This window comes from Aythya ferina (genome assembly GCF_964211825.1).
Source record: "Aythya ferina genome assembly, chromosome: 5".
Classification (NCBI taxonomy): Eukaryota; Metazoa; Chordata; class Aves; order Anseriformes; family Anatidae; genus Aythya; species Aythya ferina.
This window is the reverse complement of record NC_140301.1, coordinates 64,469,693-64,493,971: the sequence shown is the minus strand read 5'-3', so window position 1 is coordinate 64,493,971 and position 24,279 is coordinate 64,469,693. Positions and strand designations below refer to the sequence as shown.

Sequence of the window (24,279 nt, the reverse complement as noted above, 5' to 3'; positions counted from 1 at the left end):
TCCTGTAAAAAAAAAAAAAAAAAAAAAAAAAAAAAACATTAAAAAAAAAAAAGTCCTTCAGTGAAGATATCTGAAATCAACAGATTTTCCTTTTCTCATTTGAATTAAAGTGTCAGGAAAGGACAAAAAGATGCCTTGCCTTAATATTTCCCTTCTTCTTATGTCTTATGCCTACATCCTCAGTCTTAAATCCTATTGATACCCCCAAATTAGTATTTAGCCATGAAAGACATTTTGCAGAAGAGAAAATTAATATCATGGCATTGCAAGAAATAAGACATAAAAATCTGATGCAAAGAAAAAAAGAATATAAATTATGGGCACATTGGTTTCCTTAGCAAGTGAATTCCCATCACAGCCCTGGGGGAAAAAAACCTCCCTGAGAAACAGTCACACAAGAAACTTCCCCAATTCCTTTCAGTTAGGGCTAAAAACCTGCATCTCCAAATCTCAGGAAAAAACAAAAACAAACAAACTAAACAAAACCAACTACAAGCAAGAAAAAAATATATATTCTTGACTTTGTTGCCAGCCTAAAAGCACAAAAGGAAAGGTAGATTAGATGTACCTACTGCTAGGAACAGTAATTTTATTATAAGCCTCTGCATGCCAAAAAGAATGAAAAAAAAAAAAAAAAAAAAAAAGTCTCTTTCCTTTCCAGATAATTTCTAATTAATAAAGTTGTATTTATTACATGCAATTAAAAATACAACCTCAGGGCATGAGCAACAATAGAGATATTCAGTTTGAGGTTTACTTATCAAAATTATTTTCATTGCTTTTTTTCCCAAGTACTCTGCATATGAATATTCATTTCTTGAAGCTACAGTACCCTGTTTCATAAAAAATAGTGTTTTTAATTAAATTAATTTGGCAAAGGAAAAAGAAAAAAGTATGTTAGAATGCTTCACATCTGAGAATAAAGCTAATTGAACCGAATCATCTTTTCTGTAGCAGAAGCAGCTCTGATGCAATCTAATTAAAAAGGAATAGGTCCTATTTAATTATTTTTTATAATCGCACCCCAGACAATTGTCTGGCTGGCACTTTTCAAGGATTTGGTCACGCTTCTGACATTGGGGAGGTAAATATAAACGCTGCATTAACTGCAGCGCTAAGCGATAATGGAGGCTTTGCAGCAGAGAGCTGGTGGTGGCTCAGGAGCGGAGAGCCGTGCCCGCGCCCGGCCTCTCGAACCATTTCTCCTCCTGCTCCTAAGCTAGGTCTGCGATGGTCAGATGGTCAGATGGGACGCATCTCTTCTCGCCTCCTTTGGCCACGTAGCCCCCTGGGCTAGGACAACCCTGTGCTGCAGAAGTTAAGCAAATAGATGCTTCCACTGGGCCGCGAGCAGGGCAGGGGAGGCGCACGGGGCCCGGCTGTGGGTGGGCGTTCAGCCAAGGCCCATCCGTGGCACCGAGCTCCCAAACTGCCGCAGGGCCTCCTGTTCCCCAGACTGGCACCATTCCCACCCCTCGCTCTGCAGCGTGGATCTGCTCGTCCGCAGAGCACTCGTGGTGGGGTGAAACCCCCAGGTGTGTCCTGGTGTGTCGGTGAGCGTGGTGGTGCTGCTGTTACACGCACAGCCAGGCCCAGCATCCCCCTGCTCACTGTGTGATGGGTGGGCTGCTGGCACCGCACATGTGAGGGCCCCATGTGCTCCCACCATGGCACGCTGCCGCAGCCCCGCCACCAGCAACACCAGCAGCACCAGTGGCACCAGCATCTTGGGAACATGCACTGGGCAGACCACAGGGGAGGCTGCAATCTCTCCTTCAGGAGACAGGGAAAATTCAGAGGATGGCCAAGGTCAAAGAGGCAGGAAAAAAATAAATAAATAAAATAAAATAAACAAACAAACAAAAAAACACTTATCCTTTGATACTTAATACAGTAAATATTTATTATTTTGGTTTAGACTATTTATTTTTAAAACAGTTAAAATGTTTGGAAAATTGAAGGTTTTTTTGAGCCAAAAAAAAAAAAAAAAAAAGATTTTTCAAAGGGACCTTTGTGAGAGCCAGAGAAAGAAAGGGGGCAGATAAAGAGAGGTGGAGGGAACCTGCACAATTTTTCACCTGAAACAATTTTTCCAGGCAGTGAACAAAACCCTACATTATTTGCACAAATTTACTTCAGACTCTTCTTAGCAAGAGTCTCAGTCCAGATTTCAGCAGGAAATATTGCTTTTCTATTGGGCAGTATAAGAAACGGACATCAATAACACTAAATAATAAATCACAAACTATTAGCACTTAAGCAGAGATTTATATTTTGGCAGTGTTAAGAAAAACCTATTTCAAATGTCAGTCTCTGGTTTATATTAATTGGAGTGTTAAATCTCTGGTGCGTGTGTGGCCACCTGAATGTTAATCTCAATATTCAAGGTTTCTGACTTGGAAAAGGAAGTGTCTTAAGGTTACTGAGAAGCCTGAGATTTCTGTTCTATATGTGAAAATTACTGAAAAAATATTTACTTCAACACATTTTCATCTTTTAACAAATTCCTAAAACATGTTTATGCTAAATATGTCAGAAATATATAACACAGTGCATAAATATATTATGTGAATGACTTAGTGTAGTGATTTAGGCATTAATTGGGTCTTTTTATTCTGCATACAAATGCAAAAGTCCTCAGCACAGCAAAAGCAACTTGTTTTCCTGAAACATCAGCAAAAACGCTCAGCAGTTCTGTCTTCCTTGCAGACTCCAGTCCTAATCCTTCAGGTCCACCTCTCTTTATCTCCAATACAAAGGGGCACATTTGAAACCTGAGGCTTCCTTACCTCAGTTGCAGACATTTCCTGCAGGAAAGATTAACCTGGTCCTCTGGATTTTACTGTAGGAAGCAAAATGCTGCTTTCCTGATTTCGGCAGCATGTTCAAGTAAGACGGCAGAACAACACCGCAACACGGCACAGGTTTCATGGGCTTAAAACCGGCTGATGGATCTCCGAGCAGCACTGCAACTTTGGGGCCTGTGCGCTGTTGCATCGCTAATGGGGTACCAAAGGAACTGGTCTTCAGCCCAGGTTGTAAAGCATTTCGATCAATGGCCTGGGAAGAAACATAAAACCACCCTGTATAAAGCCTGCAGATGGCACAAAGACACGGGGGATGCAGATGAGGATGACAGGACAACAGAGCTCTCTGGCTTGTTGCTCATTTTGGCAGATGAAAATGATGAATTTAAATGTAAAGACAACAACAAAAAAAAATCTGATTTTAAAACTACAGGTGCAGGAACAAAGGCCACTGCTGGAGGTGGGAGATTTCACGGTGCGCATCGTGGCTCTGAGCGTGACTTCAAGCCCACAGCAGGTGACCACCAGCACCAGCTTCCAGACAGCATCTTGGCCACAAAAGCTGAAGCAAATGTTGTGAATATAGACAGAGAGGAGCCAAGACCCAGGAGGCAAGCTTCTGCACCTATCCCCAGTGCTGGGAATCGGGTGCTGTGGCTGCAGGCCAGGAAGGAGGTCGGCAGGCAGGAGCGGGTCCCAGGGCAGGGAGCTGGGTGTGAAAGGGGCAGCTCCTCAGACTGCTGGCAGCCAGTGGACACCTGGCTGTGAAAGCAAGGGAGGAGGGCTCCTTTGTTTCCTCTTTAAATACATTTGTCACCTCAATAAAACCTACAAGTGTTAGTTAGACTCAATGCCAGTGGTAATCCAAAAAAAAAAAAAAAAAAATTAAAGACTTTTTTTTTCTGAGACATTCTCTAGTTAAAATAGAAATTAATTCAGGGAGCTTTGTGGCTGGTATCAAGCAGAAGTTCCTTCTGGCTTTGTGGCTGACTGATCTGCTCTGTGTCAAGCTGCAGGATCGAGTTTTTGAACTTGATGCAATAAATATTGAAGGCTATTTAAATGGAAAAGGGAATCACAATTTTGCTGCTTTGTGTTATATAAGCAAGGTTTGAAATGAAATTACTGTTCCTGGAGATGAAAGAACTTAAAATCCGCTCATGTTTTTTACCCTTAGGTTTAAAAAGCAAATAAGTACGTAAACAAATAAATCAAGAATATTAAATCTCATCTAATCTGCTTTAAGCAGAAAATCTGAAAAGGCTTTCTTACTCTGCAGCTGAAAGAGACGGGCATGTGAATCTTTCACAAGGAAAGCTTTTCTTCTCATGTAAGTGCTCGGAATCTGATTTAAATTACTGTTAACAAAGCCAGCTTCCTTTTTTAAATCCAGATTATGATCTACACTGCCTTAGATGTCCTTTACTTGCTCCTTGTGATACCAAACCACTAATTTCTCACTTGAGAGAGAAAGCCCTCCATGAAAAATAACCAGAAGTAGAGGGCAGCACGGCTGTGGCCAGGTTCCTGGGCACTTGTTTATTTGCCACAGAAAAGAACCACAGCTCTCCCTACCCTCCTTCGGTCACTTACAGACAGGGCTGGAAACTAAGCACAGGAGACTTCATGTGTCTTCTCTAAAATGTTAATTGTTTGATGTACATGGGAGCAGTCAGTCTGACCTTTGCTCGTACTATTTATACCACCTCTCGTGCCTCTGTTTGTACGGCAGACTTGCCAAGTCACAGCGTCTGGTACAAGAATAAAGCAGCCTCTGAAACTCGTTTATGCTGTTGTGTTTTCATAACAGGTGCTGTCATTGTAAATAACGATCATAAATATTCACAACTTGTACTTTTTCCCTTCCCAAGTTATGCTGTGAGCATGGAAAAGGGGTGTGATTAATGCCAAGTTAATTACGCCAGCCTGCTTGATCATGTAGGACACACAACTACAGCCTCCAAAAGGCAGAGCCGCATGGCTGCCGCTGTTATCCGTGGTCCTTCCCTGGGCAGGATACCTACGGATCCCTCTGATTTAGCCAGCTTACTGCAAAAATAACCCTGAGGTCTTACCACCACAGCTGTTTTCTGATCTGCATCACCTTCTCTGCAGTGCCTGAAGCATGACAAACCTCCCGTCACCTGTGTCCTGCTTTTAATTCCTGTCCCAGCCCTCAGGGGGCTGTATGTGAAGCTCAGCCAGCTCTTGCAGGCTTTTCTGTTGCATTTGCCAAGACACAGCCCTGGGGAGCCCTGCTGCCCTGGGGAAAATGCCCCCTCCCTGTCAGCTGCCCTGGGCCCTCACTTCCCCGCATCCCCTCCACTCCCAGTGCTAACGCTTTGGCTCAGACTGGGATAAATAAGCATAGCCAGAGAATTTGAGAACAGACGGGGATTATTTCCCAGCTGAGAGCTTTGCTGTGCTTTCCCTCAAGGTTCACTGAATTTGTTATTCCAATACCACTGGCTTCCCCTGTTGAGAGAAGCCTCCTCTTAATTAACACTGTAGTCAGGCTGGACCACTCTGTACCTTGGCAATTTCTCTTTGTGCTTTTTTTCTTACAGTCAGTGGAAAGCCACAAATTCTCAGGAAACAGAACAAAATTGTCACATTTACTGTTCTTTCTAACAGTACCTACTGCTGCAGGTTCCCGCAGACCCAACTTACCTCGGCGCTGTGCTCCTAATTGCCTTGCAGCTTGGTGACATGGACTGCACCAGCATCGGGTGTCACTCTAGAACACTCTCAGTGTTTTCTCCCATTATGAATTTGTGCTTTATGACGTTGTGCTCAGCGGGTCACTGCTCGACCCTCCCCGCAGGCTGCCTGAGCTCCCTGGGGGTGGGAATGTCCGACCCACAGAAATGGCAGGGATGGGCTGGGGAGGGGGAGCTGTTCCCATAAAATTAGTTCTGGATACTGTTAGCAAACCCTTCCTTCCCCAGGCATTCATATTCTCCAATTTGCAAGTTAATTCAAAAATAGAAAAATATGAAAAAGTAATAAGATTTCAGTAAATCCTGACCATTGTGCTGCTGTGTTTTGGAAAAGAGTCACCTCTCTGAAGCGCCTCTGACCTTCATACACACAGAGCACATGATGAGAGAGAGGGCTGGTATTTCGCTTCTGTGTTTGAAGAAAGATACAACAGAAAATGCTGAGTTTCTGTGAAAATCGTGTATCACTTGGCAATCAACAGGATGAAGTAAAAAATCAAATAGAAAAATAAACAATTACATACTATAGACAATTTTCACATGGTATGTACGAGGCAAAGTATTCATAAAATTATGTATTAAGTGTTCTCTCATCACACTGAGTTTTGGATGATGGAAATAAAGCAATTCAAACAGCAACTATGCACTCTGGCACAAACTAGTTAAAATAATTTGCCTCTGTGCGCTACAAAACATGAGCATTGAATAGAAAATTATATTAAAAATTTATATAGTATTTCCTTGCTAAGCTTTACATGCATTATAATCATATCATGAGATCCATTCTGATAACACTGTAATACAAAATAACCGGGATGACTCATCTGGCATACAGAAAAGCAGAAAGCGTGTGGTGCTGTATGATTATTGCGGTGTTTATAAGTTGTTGCTTCCAATCGCAAATGGAAGCAATGTTTTCAGAATAAAAGCAAGCACTGGAACGTAAGATGTAATTTCCAGGGCTGGTGCTGTAGGTGGACTTCCACTAAAATATTCATGATTTTAGCTGTTAGCAGCTCAAATTAATTGCCATCCATAATTAATCTGCCCTGTAGAATCCAGCTATTTTATAAACATGGGATTTATTGGACATGCCCCCTTAATTTGTATTGTAGGTTGTTTATTTGACAGCGGAGTATACAAAAATAGTTCTTGTCATACAGAAAAATCAATATTCAGCGCACCACGTCTGCTGTCTGATCACCTTTAAACCCGCTGCAGAACTCCTACGCAATTTAACACCAGCTGTATTCATTTCTGGATTCTAGCTGTGTCCCCTCCCGTTACTCCCACGGCACAGGACTCGGCCCCCCAGGGGGCAGGGAAGGAGCTGGGCGGGTGCTGTGTGGGGCTGGGGCTGGCGGGGCAGATGGCTGGGACGGGGACAGTGGGGACAGCAGGGAAAGTGGGGATGGCAGCTCCACTGCCCAGCACCAAGCGGCTGGGTGAGCCTGGGCCGAGCTCAGCTCCTGGCCAAATGTGTCTGCTTGGAGCGGGTCACTAGGGCACGGGCTGCTGAGCATGCCACTTGCAGCAGGCCAGCGTTCATTCCTGAGGATAAAATGAGTAAGTGACTTGTGCCAACATGTGTAAGTTGTTGAGGAGTTGGTGCACCTCGTATTTTCGTGACTGCATGTACAGGCGGGCAGCGCGCAGCCAGGATAACTGCAGACAGCCATTAGAAATGTGAACAGGAAAGGTTGTTTGTGTCAAAACACTTCCAGTGAACAGCTCCTACAAGAGCTAGTAAAAGAAAGCTTTATCTTGTCAAAATTTTAATGAAATTTGATGTAAGTCTGACAAGATGTTCTTCAGTCAATGAGAAGGCAGCTGCTGAGAGATGCCAAGCTGCAAGCACGGCCAGGGGCAGAGTGCCCAGCACCTCCAGTGGTGCCCAGCCCCTCCAGCAGTGCCCTGTGCATCCACCGTCAGCCCACCACCACTGAGGGTACCTGCAAAGGTGATGGAGCCCCTTTGATAAGGCTGGTGGTTAAACAAGGAACAGCAGCTAAATGTTGCAGGCTCTAGACAAGCATTCCACCCGGCCATGGTGGGCACTGAAGAGGCACCCAGAGGTGCCATCCTTGGGACAAGCTCATCAAGACAGAGCCATGGCTCACCTGCTGAGCTGCCGCAAGAGGAGGCCTGCACGGGGTGACCTCCAATGGTGCCTTCCAAGCAGTATTTTTATGAGTCATGTGTCTGCTGTTAGTTCCAGACATATGAGTTTTCCAAATTATTCTGTCCTACATAAGTTGTATCTCACAGTGTTGGCTTTTATTTGCTATCATCTTGTTGATCACCTTGCTTCATTAGTGTCCCTTTAGACCAGAGCATTGCAGCACTGGCTAATCTAAATAATCCTATCATCTGCAAATGTACCACATCAGTAATCGTTCCCTTCCACACATCGTTAATTAGTATGCCAGACAGCACGAGTCCCCAGGTGGAACTCTCTGGACACCCTACTGTTAACCTTTTGCCATAGTCAAATGGCCATTTATTCCTACTCTGTGTGCTGGGACTTGGCTGAAGACACTTTGAAAGCCCAAATAAATTATGTCAGATGGCGCTCCTTTGTGCCTGCTTGTTCAAGTGAGAAATAGACTGATATCTCCATGCAGAACAACGACACTATGCAGCACAACTTACACCACTGCAGCTCTCAGGGGGAGGCTGTGACAATCCCTGGTACTGATGGCAGCACTGCACTCATCCCCCAGATTTCCAGAGCTTTTTGGACATATTCCTTACTCCTCCTATCACTTCTTGTTCTGTGTGCCAATGGCTGGGGAAAGGAGTTACAAATAAAGCTGTGTTATTAACAGAGAGGAAAACACTCATCTGAGCGTTATTTACATGCCTATAGAGAGTGTTCTGGGAAATCCTTTTCCAGCCACAACTACACACGTTCACCCAGGCAGTGGAGGCACTGAGCATCTCCCCAGGTGTTGCTGACACTTGGCCACACCTCAGGTGGGTACAAATCACAGAATGGAAGCATGGCAGGGATCCTGCACAGGCATCATGCCGGGCTGGGTGCCGTCAGTCAAGTTCCTCAGAAGGTCTTTGGTGTCTAATGCTTGCTGAAATCACCTTAAAATCAGTGACCTTAATGCCGTCAAGGATCTTAGCCTCACCACAGTGACATTTTCCATCCCCACAGTAATAATTGTTTCCTCATAGGAAGGCTGAGAAAGTCCAAAAAGCACCGCGACAAGCTCTGATGCTGGCGTAGCAGAAACCAGTACAGTAACTTTAATTTTTAAAATACAATAATTCTAATTAATATTTAAAATTAATTTAATGCGCACAGTAATATTTAGAAGAGGAACTCCTGCATTATGGAGGAGCAGTCCCACTGGGCGCAGTGTCTTCAGCAAGGGCTGGATCAGGAGTTTGCAGTGGCCTTCCAGGAGCGGTGCAGCACCTGCAGCTATCCCTGCCTTCTCCTGGGGGAGCACAGGGACTAACACAAGCCCTCCCCGCCCTGCAGCACTCACAGGCAGCAGGAGCAGGCATGCATGAGTGGCACGGATACCGAGGCACCGCGGGAGGGACGCAGGGATGGGAGAACTTCAAGACCCTGCACAAGGGCCCAGAGGCTGAGGGGTGGGATGTGACTGGGGGGCAGCGAGGTCACGGCGGTGACAGCACCCCACAGCCAGGAGCAAAGCCTGCAGCGTGCTGCATAAACCATTTGTAATTAATCAGTTGGCCAACTTCAACTCCAGAGCTTATTTGTGTCCATCACGGTCTCGTTATCAAAGAGGAAAGAGCAAACTTACAAAAATATAATCCAATTAAGTACTTGGAGCTGGCTGAAGTTTGGGTTTATCATTTAGTTCTACGGACTATGAGTGCCTGTGGAAACCTTTTCAAGTAGTCAATGATTATTTTAACAATTCAACTTATTTTCAAATGAATTATCCAGGAAAACAGCAATTGCTAAATTCCTTGGATTCACTGAGCCAACGCGTTATAATATGTCATATAATTAAACTATTCATTAAGGCTTTTACTGGATAGAAAATCAAATCTCGAAGGCATCTGACCTTTTGGGCATTTCAGCCTTTCACACTTCAGTTATCAAGTTGCCTTAAAATTGCCTATTAGTCTTTATGGGCTTTCTGAACAGTTTTTTTAACAGCAAATTTAATACAAAATAAATCTAATACTAATAGCTTTTGCTTCTTATTTTTAATAACGGAATCCTGAGAAATAATAAAACATAATTCTCCTGCAGGTGCACCTTGCCATTTAATTAATTCCTCGCTGATAGAAGTGTAGCAGATGCAACATTTTCTTTTTGTTTCCTATAAATAGTTGTGCTTAAGGGAGCCCGTGAGAGGAGCAGTAGATTATTCTAAACACAAATCACTATGTTACATTCAGATAGATCTGAGCATGCACCTCTAAAATAGGGAGACCCATAAATTGCAGCCACATTTATGCTGCAGTCTTTCCATGACTTTTATCTTTGCTTTACCCAGTGAAGGGGTGTTTCCCACATGGCACGCATCAGAAGTGGTGAAAATCTCCCTGGCCTCTGCCACATGTTCCCAAAGCACTGCATGAGTATCAGTGGTGTGAACACTGATGTCAGTGATAGACACGGAGAGTATGGAGCAAATTACAGGAATTACACCAAATGGTAGAAAGCTCAGCTCAGCAACTGCTTGGACATAGCAAGGCAGAGGGATATGTTCACACGTGCACCCAGTGCTGTTTGTATTCCCATGGGGCTAAGCTGGGCACGCTGCTTTACGTTAAAAATACACTTCAGGTTTTGGTTTGATTCCACGTAGCTCATTAGCTGATAGATCTACAGTGGGACTAAAACCTTGCACCTAGAAGAATTCATTTCCAGCACTCTCGAGGACAACATCTACCAGACTGTGATATCACCAACTCTCCTCCCCAGAGAGAAACTCCTCGTGGGTCCCTGCTGCAAACTGGTGGCTGCAAGGCTCGGAGCACGGTGCTCCAGAACTGCACGGAGCCACCCGGCACGCAGGCTGTCCCTGGAGAGCAGGCTGAGCCCCCTCCTCTTGCTCACTGCCAGGCGAGGGCTGCTCCAGCTGCTGGTGACAACGTTGAACATCCAGGGCAGGCTCAGTGACTGACCTTCTGGCAGACAAACGCCACATGCACCTCAACAAGAGCATCCCAAAGCTTTAGACATTTGCAATTGTGGCCTAGATAATGAGAGCATTGAAGGAAGTTATGTCTAAATATCACACTGGCATAACCAATATAAATTGCATCATGGTTCTAATGGGGCTTCCAAGGCAGGAGCAAGCCTGACATAATTTCACGGTTTCTCACCATGCTTAACCATTCCCTAAACCTGATCATCCACATCAGAAGGCGAGGCAGGAGCAGAAAAAGCAATAAGATGCTAGGCATGGAGTTTTGTTTGCAGCACTGAACATGCATCTGACCTACGTGCAATTAGCAGGAGAGCACACACACTTCCCCAGCCCAGCAGAGTATGAAATTTGTGGTTGGGAATTATCTGAATGGCCAGCTGATTGATTTTTGGTTTTCTGCACCGTTACATAGTGACTGATCTAAATCTCGCCTTTTATTAACCTGTCTCTCCAGTGCCTGCCTAACGAAGCAGAGGGAGTGAAGTGAGCAAGGAAAACAAAAGACTCAGTCACTCAGCGCGGAGCAGCTCCGAAGCCTTTCACAAAGGTCAGCGCGTTTCAAGCTACCGAGCTGGCAGCGCTGGATGCAATTAGAGGGGAGAATGAAGCGGCACTCTGCTGCACCGGCTGCCTCCACAAGCTCATTATTTCATGGGATCCTGGTGTCAGGCCACCTGACATGTATGGATTTAGGTGCCATTATTAAATTATATTTAAATTGTCCTGGGCTCCTAACAACTGCTGTTTGTTTTGATGGCTGAGAAGATTCATGCTCCTGCTAGCTGACTGCTCCTGACAGCATCATTTGTAGGAATTAATCAGAGGAAAATACTGTAATAAAGTATATGGTTTCCACCTGATTTTTAAAAAAGGAAGTTAAAAATAAATAAAAATTGAGAGCATTGCTAACTATTATACCATTGCTCATACGTGTGTCTACCTTCAGTATGTCAATACACATATGGAAGTATTCAAGAGGAAAAAAGAAATTGTTAACAAAAAATATACATGGAACCATTAGTTTGATTTTTAGAAAAGTAAAAGGTTGCTCCAGCATGGCAGGTATGAACTACTTGAATAAAATGTGGGGTGAGATGATATCCTAGTTGAAAGCCTACAGTCAAAAGTTCTGGATCATATAACAAGAATTTCTTCCAAAACCGTGGAATTTTGGGGGCTGACATGCAGAGACAAGTGCAAACTAATTAACTGCAGGACACATAGGAGTCACCAGCGAGAGGCATCCTCAGAGATTAAAAAGCTGTGTGTTAGGCAGGATGGGCCAGATTTTCTTCTAGCAGGAAAAAGCTCAAGCATAATCAGTAATAGTGCAGAGCGTGTGTGCCTTTTCCCAAGACTTCAGCAGCTTCTTCCAGGATTTGGCATACCGCTGCTGTCATCCACTATTGAGAGGGAAACCTGAACAGAAGAGCTGTGGAGAAAAACTCCTGGTGGGGTCAGGGAGAGAAGAAAAGCAGGAAAGCTGATGGAGATATGGGCACCCTTCAGATGCATGTTTTGGGAGAGAAATGGCGTTTTCACAAAGGTTTGCTCCTGTGAGAACAAGCACACAAAATGCACGCACTGGGACTGGCGCTGCAGGGAGGTTTGCAAGGGAAGCGCCACAAGGGGCTGCAGCAGCAGCGTGGGGCAGGGGCCACCAGGGCACATTCACCTCAGGCTCAGCTCCTCCTGGGGACAGCTGATCCTTTCTCCAAGCCCTTCACAAGGGGCTCCAGCTCTGTCCCTGCTTCTCACGCAGCCTGGCATCCCTGTCGTGCTTTCCCTGGCTGCCGAGGGCAGCTCCATCCTCATCCCTTGCCAGGGGGCAGCAGGGCAGCCCTGCGCTGCGAGGGGCTCTGCAGCAAGCTGTCCATGAGCCCTGGCAGTTCCTGACCCAAAGAATGGGAACTGACATTTGGGATACACGGGGAGGGCTGCGTGGGGAGGAAACTTCAGGAGAACAATGCAAACTATGAAATCGCACATACAACGTGTCTCAGTGTCTAATTACAAAACCTGAATGAGGAACATGGAAGAAGATTTAAGAGTAAGGGGATTTTTGTTTTTATTTTGTGTGTGTGTGTGTTTTCTTTTTTACTTATTGCAATGATACTTTGCCAAGGGCTTATACTTAGTGAAACATCTTTCCATCAGAGGAAAGCAGAGAATTATGAATTTTAACATCACCGTTAGATGCATGTAACTTTTGTAGGGGAGATAAAGATGAAAGAACGCAGTGTGGGTATTTGCCCTTATCTTCACTGCTGCTCAGAGCCAGACCCTACATTTTTATCATGCAGACGTGGCTGAGCTGCAAAATTCAAAATACTTCAAAGAAATGAGGAAACTGCTGTGGTGTAGGGCTGTACCCGATAACGCACCTCGTGCTTCGTGCCCCATCCCTGCAGCAGGCTGCCTGGACCCCAGAGGCAAAGCACAACAACCATGAGCTAGGGGTGCACTGGGCACCCCGAGCTTCATAATATCATCAGAATGAATCCCAAAAGCATGTTGGTGGCCTGCCAGCATTTTCATCACCCTTTCTCCAGGTTCATCTGGCTGCCACAGAAGATATTTTAATCTACCTATAAATTCCTGCATATGTCTATCAGTCTCACCTCTGTATCTTAGCGGGTAACCAGGGCTCCTCAAAGCATGGCTACCAATATGCGTTCCCAAGTTCACCTTTTCTTTATAACTCCACATTTCCTGACATAATGACTTTTTGCGCACTTCACAGTGAAATGGAGAGCAATACAGAGTGCTGAGCTGAAAGTGCAATCCTCAAGTTGTAGGGTGATCATTCTAGTTAACAAATGTCAGCACGTGTAATTGTTCAATCTGACCATAAAATAAAATCTTAATTGAAAAATAAGATGAGATGTGCTACGTGCCAGTCATTTCTTCACAGAAGTTTCCTGATGGATGGAAGGCTTCGTGCTATCTCTGCCTTGCTATTCCTAAGGAACTCTCTTCAATAAAGCATTTGGATGCTTTATTGGAATGGAGCCAAGTCCAGTTGGAGGCCAGTCACTAGTGGCGTCCCCCAGGGCTCGGTGCTGGGGCCGGTCCTCTTTAATATCTTCATCGATGATCTGGACGAGGGCATCGAGTGCACCCTCAGTAAGTTCGCAGATGACACCAAGTTAGGTGCGTGTGTCGATCTGCTTGAGGGTAGGAAAGCTCTGCAGGAGGATCTGGATAGGCTGCACCGATGGGCTGAGGTCAACTGCATGAAGTTTAACAAGGCCAAGTGCCGGGTCCTGCACCTGGGGCGCAATAACCCCAAGCAGAGCTACAGGCTGGGAGAGGAATGGTTGGAAAGCTGCCAGGCAGAGAAGGACCTGGGAGTGATGGTGGACAGTCGGCTGAATATGAGCCAGCAGTGTGCTCAGGTGGCCAAGAAGGCCAACGGCATCCTGGCTTGTATTAGGAACAGCGTGACCAGCAGGGCTAGGGAGGTGATCGTCCCCCTGTACTCAGCTCTGGTGAGGCCGCACCTCGAGTACTGTGTTCAGTTTTGGGCCCCTCGCTACAAGAAGGACATCGAGGTGCTTGAGCGGGTGCAGAGAAGGGCGACGAAGCTGGTGAGGGGCCTGGAGAACAAGTCCTACGAGGAGCGGCTGAGGGAGCTGGGCTTGTTCAGCCTGGAGAAGAGGAGGCTCAGGGGCGACCTTATTGCTCTTTACAGATACCTTAAAGGAGGCTGTAGAGAGGTGGGGGTTGGCCTGTTCTCCCACGTGCCTGGTGACAGGAGGAGGGGGAATGGGCTTAAGTTGAGCCAGGGGAGTTTTAGGTTAGATGTTAGGAAGAACTTCTTTACAGAAAGGGTTGTGAGGCATCGGAACAGGCTGCCCAGGGAAGTGGTGGAGTCACCATCCCTGGAAGTCTTCAAAAGACGTTTAGATGTAGAGCTTAGGGATATGGTTTAGTGGAGGGCTGTTAGCGTTAGGTTGGAGGTTGGACTCGATGACCTTGAGGTCTCTTCCAACCTAGAAAATTCTGTGATTCTGTGATTTGCAACACCAAGCATCATATGTTTAATTTTGTCAGATGACTCTGAGATCCGCTGGGAGCAAGGAGTTCAGCTGCTGATGCAGTGAAGGCACGTTGGGATTATCTCCTCATAAGCCTTTGCTGCAAGGCCTGAAAGATGCCGGTGTGAGCCTGTGCATTCCGTACTCCCTGGGCTGGTTTAGCCTTACTGTAAAAAAAAGTAATTTTGTAATGCTCAGTTTTGGCCTTAAGAGAAAGATGGAAACTTACACGAAACTTGGGAAGAAGCTTTTCTGTAGGGAGGGCAGGTCCAGCCATTGCCCTGTGAAGATGCAGAAAGCCAGAGGCTGGAGGCTGAGCAGTGCCACAGCCAAGGGCAATGGGGAGCTGCTCAAAGCGGAGTGCAGGAAGGTGCCACAGGGTGCGGGGTGCTGCCCGCAGGAGGCTGGGGACCTCCAGCAAGCCTCAGCCCTGCCTCTGTGTGGGGACAGCGGGGGCATCCAGCCTCCTGCCCAGCCTCACTGCCCCATGGCCAGCGGGCACCCACAGCACAGCCGGGTGGCCCCAGCCACACGCGGGGGAGGCCACGGCCAGGGAAAGCCTTCATGGGACAGGGAAGAGTCGTGCACACCCAGGACCATCCTGTGTACGGCACGTGAGGGAGGTGCCCGTGCACTGCCGAGGCGGCAGTCAGAGTCCTCCCCGGCTTTGTCCTTCACACGTGTCTGCTCCATTCCTGTGCCTGAGTGCTTGCGTTTCATTGCTAGTAAACCCCCACACCCTAGTAAAACTTTCAGCTGCCCGGGCACTTCCCCCCCACCCTTCCATCAAAATCACCTCCCTACACCCCCTTCTCCACTTAAATATTGCTCTCTTTTACAGTGCACTATTAATAGACCCATGCTTATTTATCTGTAGGCATCACAGCTACCAAACCAGAGCCACAGATCCAGTGCTGCACCTGAAACACATAACAGCTTGATCGAGTTGTTCTGCATTGAAGGAATTTGGACAAAATGACCCTAATGTGGCCCATATGCATCAGCTTTTATCTAGTAAACTACCTCCTCTTCTTTATTTCTTCCTGAAATTGAGTATCATGATCTCATTTTGGTATTTACCTTCTTATAAAGCAAACTCACGGGACATCACATGTATTGTTTTTCCTCATTGTCATGCAGTACGCGACATTAACAATCTATTAGCTAGCAAGAAACCAGTTTAAAGGAACTCCTCTTTACAAGACTTTCTTGCTTCAGTGAAGTCTTTTGACAGAGCTTGTCTGCCAAAAACAAGTCTTTGCAGGGCTCTGAAAAATGCCCGATTTCATATATGTTAAAATGTGCCACTGGGAGATAACCGGGCTGTTTCATGGGAGACAATCGCTGAACACAACAACACAATTTTTCTGTTATGATTGGACTGTGTCACACAGCTAAAGCAAAAATAAGATCAAAAAGCTCTGCATCTGACAAAAGTTAGAGTTGTTTTAAATATAGGCACAGGCAGCAGGGGGGATATATATGTGGTCCAGAATTACACAGCGCATCCAAGAGCGCGGTGGTTTTGCACGATCAGAGCTGTTGACAGAGATTAACAACCCTACTGAGACCCATCAGGCAAGCAAGAGGCTTTGTGTGAGAGCTGCCCACGAACTGAAACCTGGAGGGACTGAAGCAACCACATATCAGCTCCTCCGTTCGGATGCAACCGGTTGCTCTTTTGATGGCTTTTGATGTGTGGAAAGAAGTACTACAGCAGTAATGTAAATGCTTTTTTGTGGCTTGGTTTGCAGAGGCAGGTTCCCTTTGAAGACACACGGTGAGCAGCAGGGTGAGAGGCAGGCACCCGCCCCATGCAGCCCCCAGCTCCCTTGGCCACCCTGTGCCTGGCACCACAGGCACGGTGCCCTCCTCAGCCAGGCAAGGATGCCGCATCTGCAGCAGCTTGGTCTGGGCTGCTCCCATTTAACAGCTTCAGGTCACGAGTTTCACCTCCAGGGGGTAAAATGACAAGGGGAAGTCAAAAGTCTGAACACATAAGAACGGGTCGGGAAGCCTCATAGACACCTCAGAGAGAACAGGTCCCACAGAATAGCTCACAGGCTCCAGGGAGAAACCCAGAATTGCCAGGCCCCATCAAGAGGGGATGCCTAAAGCTTTTTTTCTCCTGCTCCTTCTGTCCTTCCTGCTCTTTACTTTTACCTCTGCGGTGGGTGCCCACCCACTTTTCATCCCTCAGATCTCCACTTTTGCTTTCATTGAAGAAAATAAATCTCTTAGGCATTCTCCTTATCACACAAAAACACACTTGGAAAGCCCAGCAGGAAGCCGAGCGCAGGCACTTGCAGACAAGTGAGTGCACCCAGCACGTGCACGAGGTGCAGCACCACCCGTGTACCTACTGGGGCTGTGGTGCCGTGCCTCCTGCCAGGGCTGGGAGCAGTGCTGGTCCTTCCCCCCACCTTCACCCATCTGCACGGCATTAAAACAAAGTAAAACTTGCATGCATGCTGACTTTCCTATCCTCCCTTTACAAGAATGTTGTAAAGAACACAGGAAAAAAAGCACAGGAAACTAGCAGGAGACTGACAGCAAGACGAGACATGGTCTGCCCCTGCAGGGCTGCTACCAGGAGTTCCCTGCAAGAGCTGTGCGAGCCCCCTCTCCCTGTGGATGTGTTCTCTGCACACCTGTAACCTCTGACACCTGTGTGGTTAAAGAATACCAACCTTCAGAATGAAGGCAAAACCCAATGTCATCTTCCTCCCTGGCCTGTGAGGCGCGGGTGCCTCCACAGCAGCACCGCTGGCAGCCCCCTCCTCCGCGAGGCACAGAGCCAGGCTGGGACACTGCCCCTGGGGCTGGGGCTGGCCTTCCCGTGTGGGATTCCTCCCACACTAAAATGCTGTGCAAGTGGCACTGGCATTCATCAGACACCTTTGGTCAAGGTACCATCAACCTCTTTGCAAATTACAGGTTACAACTCAATGAAATCCTTAGGCAATGCCAGCCCTTCCTGTGGAGCACGTGGCACACAGCAAACACTGGAATTACACCAAAACCTGATTCATTACACTGGCATGCATCACATGGGAAACATTAAATGCTCTGGCACAAAGCCATCCTCGGGGGTGCTGAGGACAGGAGGAGCCGTAGCGAGGTAATGAAAAAACTTCACAAAAACTTCTAAGCCTCTGTGCCCATTTTCCAGGTCCATCTGACTGAACTGCTGCATCCTCTGTGGCACTGATAAAGATACCTAGAGATGGAGAGTGGTCGGGGCAAGGTGCTCTTTATTCTGCCTTCATCAGCTGAAGGAATTATTTGGCTTCCCCATGACATCCTGAGAAGAGAGCTGCAAGCTTGGGTATTCCTGAGAGAGAGGACCTCCAAGTTCTACACCATATATATTTTTCCTTTAAAATGTCTCTAAAGGTCATGCTAATGATGTTTACTCCCCAGTAATAAATTGTAACACCTCTCCTCTCCCTGGATAGTGCTGGCCACTGGAGAGGTGCCCGCTTGTTTTCCAGTCCAGGGAGGTGCACTCCACCAAGCCAGCTCCTCCCTGCACTACTTTAAACACTGACACGTGCAGTTACTTTACCGAGAGATGCAAATATAGTTTTCTAATGACTATTTTCTAAAGCCTGGCAGGGGAACCAGTGTAATGCTTTTTTGGAAGCTGGCTTTGTTGCCTTTAATACGCCCAAGCACCCCCACCCCACTGCCCCTGCATCCCCATACGAGGAGGCTCGCTGCTCACACAAGTCAAAGGAAGGAAGCTCACGTGCAGTCTGGTAGTTTAGCTACTAGTTGACCAAAGAGGCAGGTTTTTAGCTCACTCCGCACCACATGGCCCCCCAGCATCTGTCCCATGTTGTTTTCTGGGGTGCTTCCTTAACACCATCTCTGAGGACACCCCGGGCCAGCAGGCAGCCTCAGCAGAGGCAGGCACAGGAGTGGAAGCAAAGGGCCCTGTGGAAAGGCTAACTTATTGGTGAAGTAATTACTTTTTTTTTTTTTTTTCTCCTTAATATAGATAAGACTGCAAGCAGGAATAATTAAAGCAAACCTTGTAACCCTTTGGATTCAGAAGCCTGGATCATTAATGCAGAGTGCTAATTAAAGCACGCAGGTCTGGAATGGGAGGAGGAGGCTCTGAGCTCAGGGAGCCAGGTCCTTAAACAGAGCGGGATTTCTGGTGTTTCAGGGCAGCAGCACCCAGAAACTAGTTCTGCTGGCACCAAGGACAAGCACTGACAAAATGGCACGAGCACTTAGGCACAAAAACAGAAGAACAAAACCCTTAGGAGCAAACACAGCAAGGGGTGTGCAGAACATCACGCTGGGAATGGCTCTGGCAACAAGAGGACGATTGGGAAGGAGATGGGGAAAGGAGGCAGAAAAGCTCCTGGCAGGTAGTACTGAAAGGCCAAACTGTTTAATATTTCTTTGCTATTGTTTGGTTTCACTCTCCAGCAAAAGGACAATTGTAATCAGGCATGTAACGTGATTAGCACCATTGACACAACAGCAATAACTCAGTATCAACAGAAAAGAGCAGGGTACAGAAGTCAAATGTTCTCAGATGAGCTGGAGTGACAACATTTTCCTCAAGTTCTTATGGAACTGACTGGCTAATTTCAGAACACTCTCCTGCTACTTCCAAGAAATTCCGGAGTAAGAATTAGGCTGAAAACCTGTCCTGGTTTTAGTTAGAACAGAATTAATTTTCTTCCTAGTAGCTGGTGGAATGCTGTGTTTTGGCTTAGGATGAGAAGAGTGCTGATAACACCCCGATGTTTTAATTGTTGCAGAGCAGTGCTTATACCAAGCCAAGGACATCTCAGCTTCTTGCTCTGTCCTGCCAACAGGCAGGCTTGGGGTGCAGTAAGAGCTGGGAGGGGACAGACCCAGGACAGGTGACCCAAACTAGCCAAAGGGGTATTCCATACCATCTGACGTCATGCTAAACAATATATAGGGGTGGCTAGCCGGGGGGAGGGGGGCCGGACTGCTCGGGGTTAGGCTGGGCATCGGTCAGCGGGTGGTGAGCAATTGCATTGTGCATCACTTGTTTGTACATATTATTATTACTTTCCTATTATCACCATTGTAACATTATTGTTATTATTGTTATTATTATTTTGTTATTATTATTTTCCTGTCTTATTAAACTGTCTTTATCTCAACTCACGGGCTTCACTTTCCATTTCTCTCCCCCATCCTAGAGAGGGAGGGGGGAGGGTGAGCGAACGGCTGCGTGGTGTTTAGCTGCCAGCCGGGTTAAACCACGACAAAACCTTAAGAAGGGCAAACCACTACTCATCTTCCACACCCTACGCAGTGCTCCTCGGGTAGTTTCAGCTCCCAGGAACAAGCAATCAGATCACATATTGGCAAATCCCCAGAAGGTACCATGGAGATGAGTAGTATACTGACATACTTCTGACAAACTGCGTAAGAGCTGGATATGCTGCCATCATCCAGAAAAGCAGATCTGGTAGCTCAGCATCAGAAATGGAAAGATGTGTCTGGTGAGATCTCGCGTGAGCCCCCTCTGCCTGCTGCTAGTCAACATTTCCAGCGAAGGGCTGCCTGCTGCAGAGTATTCTCACCCCTCCTCCAGGTGATTCCTAACTGGAAAGGGATGTAGACGTGTTGGAAAACATGATTAGACTTCGGGGTGATTCTACCACATTAGAGAAATTAAACGGAAATCAGGATGAAATCCAGTAAGCATTAATCCTGCCCAGAAGTAGTAGCTACATGTACATTTAGATGTATGGAGAAAGGTCTGGGGGTTGCCTGAAATTAAGTCACCAGTGTTGTTCCTGTACATGCAAGGCCAACATCAATGGGATGCGCAACCAGTGATGAGGCCTGCAATATACTTTTTTTTTTTCTTTTGGCACCATGTTTCACAAGAAACTGGTGTTTTTTAAGAGGGAGAGAGAACAAAAATGAATGCAGTGATAGTCACTAAATAGATAATAATCTGTAGAAAGAAAACCAAAACACGGGCTGCTCAGAGAGAGTTTGGAGTCTCCATCACGGGAGGTGTCCAAACCCCACTGGACATGGTCCTGGTCTGCTGGAGGTGGCCCTGCTGGAGCACGGGTTGGGCCAGGTGAGCTCAGAGCTGCCTCCAGCCTCGCTGGATGCTGTTCTCTGGGTTCAGTTAGAGACAGAACAAGAACCAACAGACAGTGCTGTAGCAGGATAGGTTTAGGTCAAATACTAGGAAAAATAGCTCAAGAAGCAGAAGACTGAAGCACTGAAATAGATTTATTTAAAGATTTATGGAGAAAATAAAATGAAAAAAGGCAAGAAAAGCACAGATCAGAAACCTGAGGTACAGTTAATGAGACCTTTTGCAGGGTAGCTGGACCAGATGATCTCCAAGAATTCAGCCTTTTTTTGGATTAGATTTTAGAGCTCCTTGCATGCAAGAGCTAATATTATTACTCAAATAAGCAAAGGGTGAGAAACGAGCAGGGAAGATGGGCACAGAAAATAAACGATCAAATAACTAGTCTGACATTTCCTGCCATTTAATGCCACATTCCTTGCTAATTCTCTCTAGGAAAGAGATGTTTGGCAATATAGCAACAAAAGAAGAAAAATGCATTTACAGCCTGAAAATGAAATTCATGGCAAGGAAGAGGAAATAGAAGGCACATATGTTCCCTAACTATCTACTCAGCTCTCCAAAATCCGTTAGCAATGAAACAGCACGTGTGAAAAAACGCTCCTCTAAAGAAAATTTTCCAAATAACTCTGGTTTGGCAATGTTGTGTACTTTGCATTAACAGCAATTAGCTCAATAGAAAAACACAGCAAGTCTTTACTGGAAAGAGTACCTGTTTCATTAAAACACTCGGGCTGAGCTTTCTTGCCGAGGTACAGGTGCAGTGCTGTACGTTTCCTCGTTGTTCACAGGTTTATGCTCAGCTCTTGGCTGCCATGGGTGCTGCAGATCCACGTGTGGGTGGTACTCAGCTTCCCCCCACCCCTCCCCCCAAACAATTAACACCTCTGAAATTAAATCAATGCCAGGTGGTAAACCCTATTACTGCATGCCAGATAAGGAAGGCAGATTTCACTGTCAGTTCTGTTACTGTATTGGCAACTGTTTTCAGGCTATGAATTCAGCTTCATTTGTCTGACATACAAAATCCCGACCAACCTGCAGCCATCAATGCGATACCAGGAATTTGGAACAACCCCTTACATGTTGCAATGGAAATGCACCCAACAAATCAGACCATAAAAACACTTAAATCCAACCTAAATTATCTTTTCCTTTTTTTTTTTTTTTTTCCCCTCTTGGAATAAGATCTGTCAAAATGTGTTTACCCATCTATGTGAGAGGAACACTGAGAATATATTTTATTTTATTTTATTTTATTTTATTTTATTTTATTTTATTTTATTTTATTTTATTTTATTTTTTTGTAATGGCAAGGAATTACCAGACCAAGAACTGCACTAGTGACATCCTACAAGACTAAAAGTAGATCTAGTTGAAAAGTGCCTGCTAAATACTTATCTGAGAAATACATATATACATATATATACATATATATATATATGTGTGTGTGTGTTTTCCCCAAATTCAGGATTTTCTTTCTAGGTTGATAGATTTGGCCACGGTGTTACTTGCTCCCTAGGACAAAGCTCTGTAAGTTGCCAGGCTTGGCAGGAAGGTTTCATTTTGGGCTGCTTCTGCCTAGGGGAGCGTGTGCTGGGCACTGCAGGTGTCCCTTCCCTACCAGCCCATGAGCCCACCTTGGCGGCAGCTCACGCATGGTACCAGGCAGAAGGGCACCGGGGCTCTGCTCCCCTGCTGGGGCTGCAGGACGTGCCACCACTGGCTACATCCCAGGACTAACCCCAGGCTTGTGGATATTTGGTTGCTCTGCCAGAACTTTCTTACCTGAGGAACATTTCATGGGTTTTAATGTTTTGCACCTGACCTGAGCCGGGACTTCCCCAAGCCTTCATCTCCTCAGCTGGGACCTGGCTGCAGGAGCCAACTCAGGCTGCACGCCAGGCTATTCTCTCACGGCAGCAAGGGCAAACAGCAAGGCTCAGACATCTCTGCTGGGAATTACAGCTGACAATACATAACTGAGCTTTAAATTACCAGCTCCTATCCAGGGCAGCTGTTCTCTACCGTTTCTTAGATTTATAGAGTTTGAACCTGGACAGGACCATTAAATCCCTCTCACCTGCCTCTGCCTGTCAGAAGACATTGCATTTCGTGCATTTATCCTGCAGTCCCAGTCCAGGAGCATGCACCAGGCAAACCGCTGCCTCTATGCTAGGTTTTGGCAGCACAATGGCTCACCAGCAGCAGCCTGGCACTGCTTGCAAGAGCACGGAGGTGCTGAGCCCACAGTGAAGCTTGGGCTGGCAGGAGGCAGAGGACTGCAGGAAGCTGCTGCTTTGCTTGCACCCTTTCCACAGTGCCTGTCCTTGTGCCCAGGATATGCACTGGTGTTAATGCAGCAGCTTTGTGGTGGCCATAATACAGGAGCCCAGCAGCAACCCACCACGCCAGGGAGACGCCAGCAAAAGGAGTGAGGTGAGGGTCAGGCCAAGCCTGAGTTTCTCTGACAGCTCCTCACAGGGGATCTTGCTCAGGATCCGATCTCCCCACCTTTCGTGAGCACCAATTTGTCATTTTAAGGGGAGCCGTGACTGCAGAGAGCAGCAACTGAAGCTGCTGTGCTCATTCCAGTGTCTGCCTGCTGGCTTCTGCACAAGTGATAAAAGGGTGACTTAGTTACAGGAGCAAGGGCTGCAGAAATAAACTGTTCCTAGTCTGTCATCCTAACCCGAACAGATGTACCCTATACATTAACTATAAGATAATATATGGGCAGAGAGTAGTTTCACAACCATGATTCAATCGGAAGAGTGTTGTAACATAATAAAGTGGGAGAATGATGGCCCTTCCCATAATATATTCCATTATTGCTGTCTGCTTTAGAACACGTGAATACCTGCTTAGTGGCTTCATGGAACTTAAATGATACCACCAAATGAAAAGAGGGCACACCTTGCTGGCACAGCCTCGTGGAGCAGGAGGCATCATTGGGTGCAGTCCTCTGGGACGCTCATTGGTAGAGCTCCAGGTGGCACCTCGGTCTGCTTGCTCACAGCTGGAGCAAAGTGCTCGTGTGTTGATTCCCTTGGCTCTTCTGTTACATCCTTGGGTCTTACGTTACACGTCTTCTGTCCCCGCTCCCCACCCTACTGTGCATGGTGGCCTTGTCCACCTCTCCTGCAGTCACCAGCAGCAGGACACCTAACAGCCCCCGGCACTGCCCTTCTTCAGGACCTTCGGGCTGACTGACTTCAGTATTTGCATGCAACTTCTCTGCTACAATTCCATTTTGCAACATCAGCTTTTTCAACCTTTTTTATTATTATTATGATTTTCTGGGCCCTCCATATTTTCTCTGACTGTATCTTATTCCTATTTATTTTTTCCATTTGTTTCCTTTCTTGTAGCTTCCCTTATTCTGCATGACATTATAGAGCTATTGTGGAACTGCTGATCTGAGACGCATGTGAATATCATTTA

At 46.4% G+C, this 24,279-nt stretch overlaps 1 long non-coding RNA gene across 2 annotated transcripts; it reads right to left on the bottom strand.

The window, feature by feature from the left end:
- Positions 1-2,010: 2,010 nt before the first annotated feature.
- Positions 2,011-21,688, bottom strand: LOC311437418. 2 transcript variants are annotated; one of them, XR_014693457.1, is made up of 3 exons: positions 21,548-21,668; positions 5,836-5,936; positions 2,011-3,060 (listed from the first exon to the last, which is right to left on the bottom strand). It is a non-coding gene; the product is annotated as an uncharacterized lncRNA (long non-coding RNA). The 2 variants fall into 2 exon arrangements; XR_014693456.1 differs by lacking the exons at positions 2,011-3,060; positions 5,836-5,936 and adding exons at positions 12,597-13,676; positions 14,710-14,887 and having other exon boundaries at positions 21,548-21,688.
- Between the last annotated feature and the right edge of the window lie 2,591 nt (positions 21,689-24,279).